This window comes from Lissotriton helveticus, chromosome 1_1, assembly GCF_964261635.1.
Source record: "Lissotriton helveticus chromosome 1_1, aLisHel1.1, whole genome shotgun sequence".
Taxonomy (NCBI): domain Eukaryota; kingdom Metazoa; phylum Chordata; class Amphibia; order Caudata; family Salamandridae; genus Lissotriton; species Lissotriton helveticus.
In genome coordinates this window covers 1,783,858,284-1,783,873,795 of record NC_136057.1, presented here as the reverse complement: position 1 = coordinate 1,783,873,795, position 15,512 = coordinate 1,783,858,284, and the positions used below count along the sequence as shown (strand labels likewise).

Genomic DNA, 15,512 nt, shown 5'->3' with positions numbered 1-15,512 from the left:
TCCATGCCAATGACCCTAACCGCCCTGACACTTGCTGGTAGGGATGTGGGGAGGTTCTCCCTCCTGCATGTTATGTGGTGGCGCCCCCCCTCAGGAGTACTTCTGTGACAAAGTCTTTCTTGCAATCCCTCAGATACAGGGGTACCTACCCCCTGACAAGCTCCCGGAACCGGCATTTTTGGGCAGACCTTCAGAGGACTTCCAGCCTTTGGCTTTCACTTCCCGAAAGCGAATCTCCCATTTTCTGCTGCCAGCCAAACACACCACCCTCCCCTGTGGGGAAAGACTACAACCCGAAAACCTATAAACCATGGCGTACACCATCTGGTTTGCAAGTTCTTCTTTTCTGAGGAAAATCCAATAAAGACTAATTGAAACAAAAAAGTGTAAAACAAATCAAATAAATAACCTCAAACCAGGATGTCTGCCCAAAAACAATACATCTCCATCCTTACAAATCAGACATTCTCTTCAATTTCACAAAGCTGTTTAGTATCCTGCATCCAGAGGTTTTCAGACTACACATTCTCTGCATTTTCTAGTTGGAAAATTACTTACCTGTAAAAAAACACTAGCATAGGCAAAGCCAATAGATCTCATCTTTAAAAAATATTTTTTTAGTTGCTCATATAAAAAGCATCAGCAGCAAAAAAAGGCAAAATGGCTGGCCCGGAGTAAAGGGATATGCACAGGTCTGTCTCATTACGTTGCAAGGGATGTTTTGATTACTTTAAATTACAATTTCACTATAATGGCACATGCTAGCTTAGAGTGGTAAACATGAGAAAAGTGTGTAAAAGCATATAATAGAGAAAGAAGCAGCTGGGCAGCAAATTGCAGCTGTCGGCCCCTCCAAATAAAATAAAAATAGAAAAACAGAACAGGCAAGGGAAGAAGAGTGTAGGGAGGGCAAACACCATAAAGCATAAGGGAGCAATGCAGGGGATGAAAAAATAGACAAGTTGGATGAAATGGTCCCAGGGAAGCAATCAGCAAGATGTGCGAGAAGAGGAAAAAGAAACAGAAAAAGAGGGAGAGATAAAGAAAAGACAGGCACGTTTGTGGAGTGATGAAAAAAAATCAAGTGTTGGCAATACCAATAGGTCTCGGATTTTGGCTTATTGGCTTATCTACGTGGATATCCTGACTAGAATAACATGACAAATATACTTACATTTACTATAGTTTTTGTAATTTATTTGTAAATTACTCTTACACCAGACAACCATTGTGGCACTAAGGACACAGAAAGAGAAGTACAACTGTATACCTACTAAAAACAATAGAACAGAATAAGGAGGATTTATGAAGGCCATTTAGTTCTCAATTGCTGATGCTTCCCCCTTAGGATCTTTTTTGCGCTTACGGCTTGGTAACTTCTTTCCCCCAAAAAGCTATCCAGGGTAAATTAGTCTCCTATCTTTCCCTCATGTTGGGGATTCTACAGATACACAGGGTCAGTGATGACCACTGCTCCTTCCACAAGTCTCAGTAATGGTTAATTATCAGTCTGATCATTTCAGAAATCAAACATTTTCAATAATTATTTATAACTAAATCATTTTATTTCTCATGTATCTTAAAACAGTTAACAATTACTGGCAAAGCCAGTAGCCCTGGCTGACTTTAGTTGTATTTCAGTTGAGTTATACATCTGGAAGCAACAACAGAAAGCACAGAGGCATCAAAATACAGGACGGGTGGCATGCTATGGAAATCGCAGAAATTGAATGTTTGTGTTTAAGCCAAATCCTTAAAAATGTAGGCCACGCCCCTTCTTTAGGCCCCTCCCACAAACACTTTTTTCATCCCGCTTAAAGCCTTGAGATCACACGTATGTATTTCACTTTCAATGAAAATGTCAACGTTATAGACCTGCAGCAATTGTTGTCCTGCTATAGCATCCGCCACTGTTTCATAAGGAAGGCATATTATCCATCATTGTACCAATGGTGCCACTGGATTGTCACCCTCATCTTCCCTGACACAGACCCCATGAAAACGAACATCCGTTAAAAAAACAAGCCTTTGCAATGCAATAGGTCTCTCAATGACATTGATTTGAGCTATTAGCAATTAAAATGTTATTTGTTTTTTCCCTTTGTGAAGCGTTAATCAAGTAATGGCGTTGTAAATGACAAGGTATTTTACCCCCTGTTGAGCCCCGCATACAGATATACATAGAAACCGCACTACAAATGGGCGCACATGCATGCAAACGCTGAGAAACACAGGCACCCCGTGAGACAGACACACTAATACATAGAGGCACACGGGTGCACCGAAGCACGTGATCACACACGCAGGCACACTGAGTCACAGGCACACTGAAGCTTTGGGTCTGAATGGCCCCGTTCCAACCTGGCTGCAGCCTGGTTCCGCTCCAGACAGGACTGTAAACTCCAACCTACTTTCTCTAGTCTGCCTTGCATCTCCTCTTCTCGTGTTCTTACTGTGACACTGGCTATTAGATTAGACACGGATGTTACCACCTAGTATGTGGGATTAGATTGTGTCAATGGGGAGGCGAAGGATGGGCACAGAGATGGACTTCCCTACTGTTTTCGTTAGCAGACCTGTCATGGATAGGAAGTCTGTGTCTGAAGAATCGGAGTTATCCAGGGGAGTGGTTCCACTTCTCCATACCCTGCTAAGCCGGTTGATTACTACGATGGTTGCGTTTAGTGTGGTTGTAATGTTACATTTGGCCAGCCTATCAAGCAATTATCTGTGCTCAGAATCCCCTATTATTCCACCAGCTCCTAGGCCCGTCCCTCTATTAACAATTTCAAATAATCTTGTCCATTCATTCATCACCCTGCCCCTTACTGCTCCCATGCAGGTCCATTGCTTGGGGGCGGGGGGGGGGGGGGGGCACAAGAGCCCGTCACCAACTCTGTTGCAGCCAGTGACTGCATGGCATGACCCAAGAACTTAACATATCAGAGGTGTGCTGAGACTCTGTGAAACTGGTGACTGGACTTTCAGGTGCCACAAAGGTCTCCATCAAGGACATATTTTGAGGCACACGTGAAATCTTGGGTTGTTTGTCCTAGTGGAGTTGTAATCAAAATGCGTACATTTACACTGAAGCCTTTCTGAGATACATTTATTGTAATGTCCAAAATATTAGGGCTTCGAATTAGATCCAAATAAATATCTGCAAATTTCTACTTCAAACTTCTGAAAATGAAATCCAAAACTTCTCAATTGACCACACCCAGCACAGGCAGGAAGGAAGCCATGATGTTATTGGTAAATATTTACTTACGAAGTTCATGCATGCGGAAAATGTCAATGGGCTTAAGGATCAAGGCGTGAAAAAGAAAGAACATATGGTGTAGGGCTACCAGAAACTCAAGCCTCATTTAAAAGCCTCACAATAGTCCCTTGTCAGATCACTGGGCAAATAGTGGAAAATTAATAATTAGATACCTTGGACGTCAATAGTGTTAAGAATCACAAACCTCCACCATCATCTGCTAGACGTGGTAAGAGCAACGCTGTTAGATGAAGGTTGTGCTGAAACAATTCACCTTGGAAAGCCGTGTAATGTCACTGCCTCCTTCGAATGTGTTTAAAAACTTCTCATTGTGCTATTATTCTAATTAATTGCCTAAATAACCATTAATAACCAATATGCTCTTTTATTCATTCACTTGCGGCCAGGCCTAATATTTGCTTAGAAGTTCCTGCACATAAAAAGTTGTTCATATAACCATTAACAGTGGCTCACTCCTAGCACTAACTCTAAGCCTAGTGGTGCATAGTGTGCTCTTGGCCAACTCATCCTGCTGCTCTTTATACAGATGAGGTGAATTTAAGTATGCAGATTACGCATCCAAACAATGGCAACACTCGCGCACTGAAGAGTTCCAGTGTAGTAATCAGATGGCCAATTTCGGAAACAAACCTGCCATATTTATAAATATGCAACATTTTTTTTCTATATTTACCACAAAGCCTCCCTCAAATGCACTACGCCCGCCCCTTCTTTCTCCCTTCTTCAATGTATTATAAGTATCATACCTCTTCCTCTTACCTAAAAACCTTCAGTTACTCTCTAAAGTTACTGAGCTAGTTTTAGTGAAAAGTTTTGTTCATATGCTAGTTACTGTGCTGCTCTGCCATTCCTCAGGATTACCTTTTAATTACAGAAAAACCAAAATAAATAATTTACCATAAACCAAATTATAAACGCAGACAAAAAAAAGAAGCAACTGCAAACGGCACTCCTAGCTGTTAAATCGAATATATTATGAGGGCAGACCGGGGTAGCAGCAGAGATTAAAATGTAAATCTTCGTATAAGTCATGATGGGAGCATTTCTCCAGAGCTTTGATCTGCCAAGTAGCACACTCATCTCACTCGGCAGCAATAAAGCTTCTGGGCAAAGGCCTCATTACCCCAGCAGGGCTGGGGGCTGCGTGCGCTGGTCCTCAGAAGTCCGCCTTCGAGTCCACGCAGCAAGCGCATTGACCTTCATTGCAAACCTAGACTGGCGTCTCAGCCTCAGTCCTGGAGCACTCTGTTGACATGACTCCTTCTTTCCTTTCACAATGCAGGGCAATACATCAGACGCACCACAGGAGGTGGAGCCAGCATTGTGGAGGGAAGGCACAGTCCTATTCAAGTCCCAGGTGCAACTCCTCGCTCCCAAGTAAATGTAGATCTCTCTATTCACCATTGGGCTGACTGACCCTGTCTCCTGGAATCCCCCAGCCCCTGTCACTCAAACTCCAGACAAGGAATACACAACCTAGCAGAGGCAGGCTCGGATAGTTAGACAAGAAAATACCTACTTTCTAAAAGTGGTATTTTCAAACACAGAATGTTAAAACCAACTGCACTAAAAGATGTATTTTATCAATCTGAGTTCAGGTATACCAAACTCGAATTTCTACCTACTTCCCTGAGTCAGTTAGGATTATAAGATGTAATAATCTAACTGCCCATTCTGGTCTATGGGTAGTAGGTAGCCTGGCAATAGTGAAAAACGAAAATGGCTGTAATTCACTATTAGGACATGCCACACACATCAGGGCTTGTCCTACCTTATACTTACAATGCACCCTGCCCTTGGGCCTACCGTAGGTGTGTCTGATATGAAGAAAAGGTAAGGTTTGAGGACAGGCAAGTGGGTGCACGTGCCCAGTCAACATGGCAGTATCAGACTGCACCCAGGCTCTGCAATGGCAGACCTGAGACACACTTTTACAGACTGCTTCTGTGGGTGGCACAACCAGTGCTGCAAGCCCACCAGCAGCATTTGGATTAATAGCCCTGGGCACTCCTGGTGCACTGTACTAGGGTCTGACAGGTAAACCAAACCAGCCAATCATGGACTCACTAATCCATAGATCAATTTTACAATAGGGAAAGCAAATGCACTTTAGCACTGATCAGCAGTGGTAAAGTAAAGTGCCCAAAATCATAAAATAGCCAACAACAGGTGAGAAAAAATGAAGGAGGAAGGCAAAAAGTTCAGGGATGACCCTGCAAAAAGGGCCAATGCCAACACCATGCCTAAAACACCCTACCCTGTAAGGATGGGAATCAAGTATATGCCTTGAAGAATGTAGTCCTTACTTGTGGGTCCGGTGCCCGATTGAACGTCCTCCTGTTTCACCTTGGCATTGTTCAATATTGCTAACCTGTAACTTGAAGGGTGAGGACCCAACATAGAGGGAGCTCAAGAGCACATTTGCAGAAAACCCCCTTGATTCAACTGGAGCATGAAGCAGGCACGATTGTTTCAGAATGCTGTTGGTAGTTGGGAACTTTGGCAGTAGGCTGCTGGCTTTCAACCCTGGTGACTGGGTGTTTGGTTCATGAATTTTGGCATGTGTTCGCTTTTGACATATCCTTGAGACAGGTGGATGCATCGGGAAAACGGTACAGGTTGCTTGGTAGCTGGGTATTGCCTGTGAGATGGTGGGAGAAGAGGAAGCATAATTAGGATGTCTGGGCCTACAGATAAATGATCACAAAGCTACTGTCTTATCATTACGGTGGTTGAGGTCAATGACAAATATCACAAGGTATACTCCTACATTAAGCGACAAGGAGTGCACATAGTCTGCCTCCAGGAGACACACTTGATTACCACAGAGGTTGATCATATTCCCTTAGAAGTGAACAGGTGGTTGGATGCCACCCGCCCATAGCCCCACCGAAACCCCCTTGTTCCGTTATTCACTGGGGTCAGCTATTACGGAATATTTTGAACAAAACCAAGGCACTGTATCCAGCTCCCATATGGCATGGGAGGCATTCAAGTTTGCATTCAAAGTTGTAGTTAGAGGCCTTTGTCAGAGAAAAACAATTGGGATCCAACAAGAACTGGAGGAGTGGAGAAACTAACATTACTAGATCATAAAATCCACAGCTTGGAATGAGGTGGTGGACAATCCAGCAAGGGCAGAGAAACTTGTGGAGAGCAAGGAACAATACTCCCATATTGTAGAAAGACTGTGTTGTCACCACTACATGGAATAACTCAAAAGAGTACGTGACGGCAAGGGAAAGTCCGGCCGGCTCCAAGCATGGTTGGTATGACCAGAGTCCAGAGGGAGTCCCATAACACAAATAATTAAGATAGATGGGCACCTGGTCTACTCCCAAGAGCTAATTAACAATTCCTTTCTTGCTTACTATTGAGACTTATACGGCCCTAACACAGAAGCCTCCACCCAAGGTATAGCAGATGTTTTAGGCCAGCATCAAACAAAAAATCTTGGCTGATAAATATAGAGATCAGTTGAGCAGTCCTGTTTCCCTGAAAGAGATATGGTGTAATCAAGGAACTGACAAGAGGGAAAATGGCAGGCCTTGACAGCTTACCACTTGAATTTTCCCAAACACACTCAAAACTCCTTAAACCACAATTTATTAAGGTGCACATGGAGGCCTTAGGCAAGCATGAAATCTCAGGTACCGCTCACGAAGTGCTAGTGGTCCCATTCCCCAAACCTGGGAAACCTCATGACCAAGTAGACCCATATCGCCCACTTTCAATGCTAAATCTCAACTTCAAAACTGATCAAATTGTAGAAGTACCTTCCAGTTCTTTTTCAAAGGTAGCAGAACTGGTTCCTCCCATCGTAGAATACCTCGATCAACCTAAAGGGGTCATACCAAGTGCTGGATGAGACAGAAGGAACCCGGTACCCAGAAGTGATGGTGACATCTGTGGACCTGGAAAAGGCATTCAAAACAGTGAGTTGGCATTTTCTTATGGCTATCATGGACCGCATGGGCTTTGGCATCACTGCATTCCAAGGGTTAAGACTCTATATTCCCACCCAGTGGCCTGGGTTAAAAAGGGCGTGCACATTGCACCCCAATACTCTATCTTATACGGCACATGGCAAGGATCTCTCCTTTCTTCACTTCTTTTTGTGATAGCAATAGAACTATTGTCAGGAGTGGCTTGAGCAGAAGGCGCCAATAAAAGCAAACTATTGTGAGATGCTACCCATATAATATTGTTGTAAGTCGATGACTTACTGTTCTATGTTTGGGTGGACCAGGAAATCTGATGCAGACATAGGCTCTCTTAAGGGAATTTGGTGTGGTCTTGGTGCTTAAGGTGAACACACAAAAACCAATGTATTCCCAGCTCAGCCAGGTGGAGAAATGCCAGACATGTCTGACGTAGGAATGACATGAACCCCAACCACTTTTGAATATATAGGAGTGAATATTTACTATAAGCTGAATGACCGCCAGGACGGAAACTTGGGGGTGGCACTTCGGCCACTGAGAGGCTCTGTATCATTGAGGACATCTCTACAACTGCCTATCATGTCTATGATAGCCTTTACCAAGATGGTTATACTTTCCAGACTCCTTTACTTCTTTGTGAATGTTGCTGTGTGGGTGTAGACCAAGTAGTTTAGAGGCCTTGACACACTAATACACAAATTGGTAAAGGATTCAGGCCAACAAGGAGTAGCCCTGAAAATACTTAGATACCCAATCACGGAGGTGGCCTGGGAGTCCCAAAGTAGGAGCTTTACTACCAGGCAGCACATACACAGTGGATAATGCGGTGGCTAGACGGACAGCATACAAAAGAACTGGGGGTGGTAGGGGAAGAGACAAATCAGGGTGCACTGATTGCCTTCTTATTGCGCAGACCAGTGATATGCCACAAACTGCCCATACTGTTCTCCCTAGCCATGAGGTGCTGGAGGAAATGCGTAAAGCTGACCTCAAAAGGTCCCTCATATGCTCCAGCACTCCCCTTGGTTGGCTTACCATAAGGCAGAGTTCTTCAAACTGAGGGGCGCATCCCCTGGGGGGCGTGACACCAACCTAGGGGGGTGCGCACTCCACTCTAATTTTACCGATGTTCCCTGTCGCAGTCTTCTTAGAGAACTCCGGTATGGTTGTAGGGAGGAGGGAGGGGAAATCGACGGGACACAAATGCCCATGCTATTATTATGTTCACCGTCCCAGGAGGGGGTTAATTTTATAGCAGAACGAGAGACTTCTGATTATGCTGTCTCAATTTCTTTACTGAACTCACAGCAGCCAATGAAAGTAAAACTACACAATGTAAAAACATCATTACCCATGAGGCTTTGAACCACGCCTCTTAATCACAGCCATTGGCAACATCACAAAGTATACAAAATAGAGAGGCACCATCCTGGCTTCCTCTTTCTTTGCTGCTCCGCAGCCCAGATAATGGCCTCTCTATTTTGGTTTACTTAACTACTGTTGCGCGTTCAGCGCTTGGTATTTCGGTATATTTTAGGCGTTATGCGAGATATTGGAGAGTGTATTGTTATTATTCATTGCTTACTGTGCTTTTTCATGCTTGTGCCCCTGTGCTTTTTCATGCTTGTGCCCAAGTGCGGTCTTTGCATGAGCCCGAGCACTGCTCGGATCCTTTCGGCAGAGCGCCCTACCTCTCCTTCTCCCTCTGTGATTAAGCGCGTGTTGCGCTTCGTTAGTGCCCCATGTCTCTCACACGCTGCCGCCGGCTTCGCTGGCTTCAGATCGACGAACACGATTGGAGGGACTTGGGCCCCCCCCAGGGAGCGAGTCGCACGCCGGAGCCCTGCTGGGCCTCCAGCGTGCGTCTCGTCAGCGTGCACCCGCCTCAGTGTGCGCACAGCTCCCTTTCAGTGCTGGACCGAAGCCCTGCCCCGGGCTGAAGAGGCGATTAACGCAGCAGGTCTTGGAGCCATCACGGGCCGATTCAATCGACAGATAAGGCAGCGTTCATGCTCAGCTCCCCCTAAAAGTTAACTCTTGATTTTCCAGTGCTGCTGATTACATCACATACGGAAGGAGACGGTGTGAGTGTAAGAAGAAAAATGCGGGAATTCAACTTCCCCAGCTTTGCCCCTTATCTTTCGTTGGACGATTTCCACGCCAACTCTAAAACTGCACACTCCACCTTCTGATACGAAACAAATTGCTGTGTGAAAGCGGCGTGTAGCCGACACCAAAAGAATCTGAGCACCTTTTTGAGCTACGTGGTCCTGATGTTATCTCCCTTCAATTAAGGGATTTCGAAACGCGTAGACCCTGTTTTCCACAGTGTTAGGAGTACTATTGACAGATAGAACTTGAAATTATTCCCAATGCTGTTTGTCGAAATTATGTTTGTAAATAATGTTTTGTAATAACTGACGAAAACGTATTTTATGTTTTGTACGTTGTGTATGTTTGATTGAATGATTGAAGTGTATGTAAATCTCTGATTGTGAGTAAGTATGGAGCGAAGTAAGCAATGTTCATAAATCATGTGAATCTTCTTAAAATGTGTTGTTGAAATATCAAATTAAAATCATTGATTTATTCAGGTAAAAAATAGTCCTGTGACTTACTGTTTGGTTCAGTTAGTTGCGAGGCAAAAAGCAGCCCCCTGTTGAAACAAGTTGGCAATATTGGTGCTCTTTTTGGTTTTTCTAGTAAGTGAGGTTTGTCCTTATTGCCCGTGAGCCCAGACCTAGTTTTGGTTACGGATAGTAATTTTTTGCACCCTTTTTTGCTGCTTGGCAAATAAGGGTTACACCCTCCATTAGTCCTAAATTGGACACCTGTTGAGTGACTTGATCGATATATTGCTGACTTTGATACTCATAACTTGGCTCCTTGGCCCCGGCAGTGCTCCCGACCAACGCCTATTTCCTATTGTAGGCTGAGATTTGTGCTTCCCACTGGGGACATTTTTTGATTGGAATATTAAGAGATATTCCCTAGAGAAATGGCAGAATGCGAATTCTACGAAGAGGAGGTTGCTGCGTGTAAGGACCAGGGGGATGAGGAGTATTACAATGATGAGTCCATGGATGATGTGATTGACAAAAAGTTAGACGCAAAGCTAGACAAAGCCCTTTCCTCTGCATTGTTGCCTATCACTCAGAAGTTGCAACTGCTGGTCCCCTTTAACCCCCTTCTTTCGGGATCCCCCTCTACTCCTACACCCCTTCCAGCTCATGAGAACCCTGGTCTCCCCTGCCCGCATGCGCATACCCATTCCAAGCTCTGCAAGTCCAAGAAGCAGAAGCAGACCCAAGATGGTACCCCGGCCCCTCCCCTCCACACTCTTCTCCCATCCAGAGCCTCGACACCACGACTGACACTGACACGGAGTCTAGACCCCGCAAAAGCGCAAAGAACCGCAAACACTCCGAGTCTCCCATTGAGCCTTCCCCCTTTATGTTTGACCCTTCAGATATCATCCACCCTAGGTCAGCAGATTGGATCCCACCCCCTGCCATGGCTGACTATACGCAGGTCCATTTTCGCAAAAGTTTCGATAAGGATGTAAGGGCTCGCCTGAAGTCAGACTGCCCCCGTCCTGATCTGGCCCATAAGGTAGCGCTCACCCCGGACATAGACTTTTCCATGACCATGTTCCTCAAAAAGTACAAGAAGGGGATTGTCCGTGCCCTTAGGGCATGCCAGAATAACGTACTAGACCTGTCAGGTCCACTTTCCAAAATTCTAGAGTTGGCCCTCCAGGCACAGGAGACGGGGGCGGCGATTCACCCCGAGGTCCTGGCTGGATGGGCGCAAAGAGCCATATGTATGCTGGGTTATGCTAACTGCGCCTTGGCGTCCGAACGGCGCAAGTCTGTCCTGCTTAGAATTGATCCTCAGTTGGTGGAGCTGGCCTCCTCGGAACCGGGGCGCTTGGCGCAAGGGCAGCTTTTTGGCAATAAGTTTGTGAAGGACATAGCCAAATTTGTGAGCACCTTCGCTTCACTGGATAAGTCACAATCCTCCCTTAAGAGAGTGTTACATCAGGTCTCTGGTAGGGCCGGCCGTGGCAGAGGATTCTCGACCAGCAGCTACACCAACCCCAGTCCTCAGAGAGGCTTCACACCCAGACGCAGAGTTTACACCCAGGAGCCAGAGCAGGCCGGCTTCTACCCCTCCAAGTCTCGAGGCTACAGGGGTCGGTTCAACAGAGGTGTTAACCGTGGATACAAAAACTTTGACTCCCAGTCTTCTGGTAAGTCCTGTGTGCCTGTCAATTCCCCTAGGGGGCAGGTTGTTGCATTTTGTTGTCAACTGGACAAAGCTCACCACAGTTGTGTGGATCCTTCAGACTGTTCAGGGTTATCAGAAAGAACTTCTGAGTGTCCCAGATCAGGTGATTCCTCCTCGCCCTTTCCTTTTTTCCCTTCACGAACAGATTTTTATAGACTCCAAACTGCAGGAGCTTCTGGCCAAACAGGCTATTGCCGTAGGACCCTTCTCCCCGGAGGATTTTGCAGCAACGTCTTTTTGGTTCAAAAGAAGGGAGGAGGTCAGCGACTAGTCTTAAATCTAAGAGATTTCAACCCTTATGTAGTCTACAGGCATTTCAAGATGAAGGGTATCCATCTTCTGCGAGATCTCCTGTTGGAAAAAGATTAGATGGCCCGGTTGGCCCTGAAGGATGCTTATCTCACAGTACCAGTTTGCCCCCACATCAAAAATTCTTGCAGTTTCAATGTAAAGGGCAACGGTACCGGTATCTCACTCTCCCCATTGGCCTATCGTCAGAACCGTGGGTTTTCACCAAACTCCTGAAACCAGTAGTCTCCCGCCTTCGGGAAATGGGAGTACGCATTATAGTTTACCTAGACGACATGCTTTTCCTGGCGAAGGATCAGTCTCTCCACCGCACTCATTTGGGGGGACGATGTCCCTATTACAGGATCTGGGCTTCGTCATAAACCTCAAGAAGTCAATGATAACCCCGAGTCAACAGATAGAATTCCTGGGCTTTCTAATAAATTCAGCCTCTGCACAACTTCTCCTTCCTCTGAGCAAGATCAGGTCTATCAGACGGGAAATCAAGTCCACTCTCCCAAACAGATGATTTCTTTGAGGGCTCTGGCGAGGATTGTGGGCTTGTTGGCTTCCCCCATGCAGGACATTTTTCCAGCGCCTCTGCATTACCGGGCCCTTCAGCGCCTCAAGATATATTACATTCAGAAGAAATTCCATTACGACCATCTCATTCCTCTGTCCCCAGAATCTCGAGAGGAGCTTTGTTGGTGGCTGGAACACAAGACAGCCTGGAATGGTCAAGCAATCTTCGGCACAGCCCCAGACATGGTTGTCGAGTAGGACGCCAGCCGCTGGGGCGCTCGATGTGGAGACTTTGCCACAGGCGGACGTTGGTCCGCATAAGAGTTAAAGTTGCACATCAACTGCCTCGAACTTTTAGCAGGGTCATTTGCGATCAGGTCAATATCTCCTTTGATGAGCAATTGTTGCATCCTCCTCCGGATGGACAATGTGTCAGCGGTAAGATATATCAATCGCCTAGGAGGGACAAGATCCAGCAGGTTTGTCAACATAGTGAAGGAGTTCTGGCGCTTCGGCCTAGATCGCAAAATCACGGTCATAGCAAAATACGTTCCGGGGAAGATCAATCAAGTAGTGGATTGGAACTCCAGGTTCCTCAGGAACTACAGCGGTTGGAGGCTTCACCCTTCCTTGTTTGTGCAGATCATGAGTATGCGAGGTCCTTGCAAGATAGATCTATTTGCCTCTCGCCTCAATGCTCAGCTCCTTTTGTTCTTCAGTTGGAGGCCGGACCCGATGGCGATGGGGACGGATGCGTTTCTTCACCATTGGGGGCAACAGAGGAACTATGCGTTTGCCCCGTTTGCCTTGATCCCAAGAGTGGCGGCCTTTGTCCGTCAACATACGGCCTCAATAGTGTTGGTGACACCATTGTGGAAGACTCAGTCGTGGTTTTCCACACTATTGGAGTTGTCTGTGGATCTTCTGTTTCAACTTCCAATTTTCCTGACGCTGCTCCAGGACCCAGTGGGAGCTTCTCATCCGCTGGTCCTGCAGAATCAATTAACTCTGATGGTGTGGACGCTCACAGGAGACATGAGAGCATTGCAGGTCTTTCACAAGCAGCTGCCGGCTTCATACAACAGGCTTGGGCTCCATCCACCCGAAAGCGATATTCAGCTTCCTGGAAGAGATGGGTGGGTTGGTGCCTTCAACGGCAGGTGGATCCCTTGGAATAAGATGTGACTGACATTATAAATTTCCTTTCTGAGTGTGTGGAGTCAGGCCTTGCGTATAGATCAGTTAACAACTTCATGTCCGCAATTTCAGCATGTCATGATCATATTGATGGTAAACCCGTGGGGATGCGTCCCCTGGTCTGTAAATTGCTTAAAGGTTTTAGAGTGGCTAATCCACCTCGTCCCAGGTATTCGACCTTATGGGATGTTTCTAAGGTCCTTTCCCTTCTGGAATCTTGGCCAAATAATTCAGATCTTTCATTGAAACAGTTATCTGCCAAGCTCACCATGTTGTTATGTCTCATCTTCTGTCGCAGAATGTCTGATGTACGAGCTTTAGATCTTGCAGGCAGAATGTTTTCTCCACATGGTGTTTCTTTTGTAATCACGAGACGGACAAAAACGATGTCACGTTCGGTGGAAAATCCTTCTTTCCCTCATAATAATAAATTATGTGTCTTGCAATGTTTGAAATGTTATGAGGAGCGTACTCTTGCACATAGGTGTGACCCATTGGGTCAGTTGTTAATATCAGTTCAAAAGCCTTTCAAGTCAGTCTCTGCTGCCACCTTGGTTAGGTGGGTCAGATGGGTGACGTCAGAAGCAGGTATTGATATTTCTGTATACAGTGCCCATTCTGCGAGAGGAGCTATGGCCTCCAAAGCGTATACGTTGGGATCTCGTTTGGAAGACATCCTGAGGGCAGCTGACTGGTCTACAGATTCTATGTTTAAAGTTTTCTATTACAAGCCTATCTCTCATGTTTCTTTTGTTGTTATTGATGAGCTTTGAACCAGCATAATCAGAAGCCTCCGGTCCTGCTATAGAATACAACATTTTCCAGCTATCGCAACAAGAATTTTAGATTCTATTAAGGAGATGGAGGCAAGGATTATCCCACCCATTGGGACAGTTTATTTCAACTGTTATGTTGTTCGATTGTTATATTTATAACAGTATTAATGCCCACCCTATGAGAAGCAGATTTGTGGGTTCCCTTTCTCAAACTTTTTCTGTTTTAGGAAATGATTCCAACAAGAACTGAATGGTTACTCCGGAAGGAGATGGATCATCCTCGTGTGAAAAGCGGATGACTTCGGGACGTGTGGATATATTCTCCATTGAGAATGGAAAATAACTGTTATCTCTCCGTTGAGAGTTGAGACTTTGTTTGGTTCAATATTTTTGGACTACTGTTTCGCAAAGAAAGAGGAAGCCAGGATGGTGCCTCTCTATTTTGTATACTTTGTGATGTTGCCATTGGTTATGATAATAAGGCGTGGTTCAAAGCCTCATGGGTAATGATGTTTTTACATTGTGTAGTTTTACTTTCATTGGCTGCTGTGAGTTCAGTAAAGAAATTGAGACCACATAATCCTCGCCTCCATGTCCTTAACAGAATCTAAAATTCTTGGTGCAAAAGCTGTAAAATGTTGTATTTATTCAGCTTCAGCTGCAGTGAGGAGGCAGGAAGTCTCCTCTGCTAAAACAGAAGGTAAAGGAACAGACCGGCCTGTTCCTTTGCATTCGATATTATAGGAGAGGAGACTCCTAGCCTCTTACTGCAGCTGAAATGCTTGATTGTTCGTTTGCTTTCAGTTTAAGCAGTAGAGACATCCTGCCTCTCACTGCAGCTAAAGCATTTCAGCTCTATGAATGAACCCCCTCCTGGGAGGGTTTTGCTTCCCAGAAAGGAGACAAAGTTTCTTTTAAAACTATACAGGCATGCACGCAACATGCCAGCCAGCCATGTGTTCTTTTAAACAGACTGCAAATTGCTTGTCTAGAAATAAAGAAGCATGTTCCCTTTTATTATCAGCCATAGATTATTCAGGCAGCGCTAGAACACAAGTAAAAGTTATTTCTATTTCTATTTGCTGTTCAAAGTATGCATGGACAAGTACTGACAAAACAGCTTTGGTGACTGCTTATTTTTGTACCGCTTGGGACATCACAATAATGAGCTGGCAACCCTAATCACAAGACTGGGAGTTTGTTGCAGGATCA

General features: G+C 45.4%; 1 long non-coding RNA gene across 4 annotated transcripts in view; it reads right to left on the bottom strand.

Moving 5' to 3' along the window:
• LOC144752479 (uncharacterized) overlaps positions 1 to 15,512 on the bottom strand; it is a 307,677-nt gene that overhangs the window by 82,072 nt on the left and 210,093 nt on the right. For 3 of the 4 annotated variants that reach the window (XR_013594118.1, XR_013594116.1, XR_013594115.1), the window contains exon 4: positions 5,735 to 5,924. The exons of the other annotated variant lie outside the window; for it this stretch is intronic. This is a non-coding gene — a long non-coding RNA (uncharacterized LOC144752479). Of the gene's footprint in view, positions 1 to 5,734; positions 5,925 to 15,512 lie in introns of those variants that run through there. 4 annotated transcript variants of the gene reach the window in all.